Source organism: Propithecus coquereli, unplaced genomic scaffold, assembly GCF_000956105.1.
Source record: "Propithecus coquereli isolate 6110/MARCELLA unplaced genomic scaffold, Pcoq_1.0 Scaffold117, whole genome shotgun sequence".
Lineage (NCBI taxonomy): Eukaryota > Metazoa > Chordata > Mammalia > Primates > Indriidae > Propithecus > Propithecus coquereli.
The window spans coordinates 2,395,972-2,398,082 of record NW_012135747.1 but is presented as its reverse complement, the minus strand read 5'-3'; the positions used below and the strand labels follow the sequence as shown (position 1 = coordinate 2,398,082).

Here is a 2,111-nt window from a genome sequence, read left to right as displayed (position 1 = left end):
TAGTTTTGTTATTCTATCACAGATTTGTCTCAATTCTCCAATAAATTTGTGTAACTTCTCCTAAATATTCTCTTCCATGCAGTTAAGTCTCAGGTGACCCATCAGACCCATTTGGTTTTCCCTAGAAAAAATCCCTTTGGAAGGCCTCCTTTCTCCTGCTCCAATGTGGAGTAGCTGCTGGGTTAGCCTGCAACTCAGCTTTTATCCTGGGACATTCTCTAACTGTTTAGAAGAGGAGCGGTGACCTGGTGTGGAGATCTACAACCTCATTTTCCAAATTGTAACCAATTTCTCTATCTTAAGCTCTGTGCCTCTCCCCACTATCCATTGTTAGCAACCTCTTATCTTCAGATCCCAAAACTTTCTGGGGTTCTGCTGCACAAATTGGCTTCTTCTTTCACTGACATTCCCAAGTAGGCACTTGGTCTTCACATTTCTCAACTCTCCTGGCTCCTCAATCTGCTTTCCATCTTCCAAAAGTTTTTGAGGTCTCAGTTTTGGTATTGTCTCCCTCCCATTTTCTTTGCCTTCATGGTTTTGTACCTTTTAAAAATTCTTTTATTCTCATTTTAGGGGCGTTTCAGGAGGGGAATAAAGATAAACACATGTACTCAATGCATCACGTTTAATTGGGTGCCCAATATTTGGATTTAGAACTACACATGCTCTGAGGGTTTGTTTATACAAGTTCTTTGAGGTTTGGTGAGATTTATGCTTTGGGAGATTCATGAACCCATTTCAGCAGCTGCATATACTGCTGCTACCTCAACGGAAATCAAAGACTGGCGTGGAATTTCATGAAACAAATAACAAATACTTACAAATATTAGCTAGTAATTTTTTCCATTATACAGTCTTCCAACGAATCCATCAAACATTTATTTTGTGAATACCTACCATGGGCCGGGACACTATTGTAGGTACTGGGATTGTAGTCCTCTCGTGAACTTTACAGTCTAGTGAGGAGAGCAAACAATACCAAAGTAAACAAGTATATAAGATCATTTCAGACAGTAATATGTGCTATGAAGATAACAAAAGAGGATAATAGGGGAGAGTGACTGAGGACAAGGGGACTATATAAGAAGAGGGTCAGGGAAGGCCTCTCCGAGGAGGGGACATTTGAGCTGAAGTCTGACCGATCTTTGTAAATATCTGGGGAAAGAGAATTTTGGGAAAAATCCCAAGGTGGGGAAATGCTTATGTGTTCACAGAATAGGTAGAAAACCAATGTGGTTGAAACATAGTGAAGGTAAGAGTGATGGAACATGGGGTCCAGAAATCAGAATTGAAAAGGCAAATTTAGATGTTATCCCAAAGGGAGGTGATGATTGAAACTACAGGATGAGGTAAGATGGCCAAAGGAGACAGTATATAGAAAACTATACTAGGCAGGGTGGATGCTGCAAGAGCACATGAGACACTGTTCCTACCTTCAAAGAATTTACAATCTAATGAAATTGTTGAGACAAGACAAAATTTCAAATTAGACAATAAAAGACAGCATATAATCAAGTCTTGCATGACATAGTTCCAGTTTAGAAAAAAGTGAAGTTAGAAAACATAACAATCATTGAGAAGTGATGGTAAAAGAGAGCTTGGTGTAGGAAGCAATATCCGAGCCAATTTTTGATGGATGAGTTATATTTGCAGTAGCTGAAAGGCAGAGGAAGAGAATCTCAGATAGAAAGAAAAACATGAGCAAAGACTTGAATGTGGGGGTGACCATAACATATTTATGGAGCAGTAGAGAATAGCTTAACTAGTGGGAAGTAGTTGAATAGGTGGATTTTCTTAAATGAACTTTAGAATCTTGCTTTATAAATGGTGGGAGGGAGGGATTAAAGCACTGAGTGGTTAGATCTAAAATTACGGTAAAGATTACCAACTGCCAGGACTATTTAATTTTTGACATGGAATAGTTGTAATATTTCCTACTGAATTACTTTCTATTATGTTGGTAATTATTATTAATTAGCTGGGCATGGTGGCTCACACCTGTAATCTCAACACTTTTGGAGGTCGAGACAGGAGGAGGATCACTTGAAGCCTGGAGCTCGGGACCAGCCTAGACAATATAGTGAGTTCCAATCACTACAAAAAAAAAAAAA

General features: G+C 38.9%; 1 protein-coding gene across 1 annotated transcript in view; it reads left to right on the top strand.

Moving 5' to 3' along the window:
* Positions 1 to 2,111, top strand: part of MYPN (myopalladin) — a 117,901-nt gene that overhangs the window by 48,245 nt on the left and 67,545 nt on the right. The window lies entirely within an intron of this gene.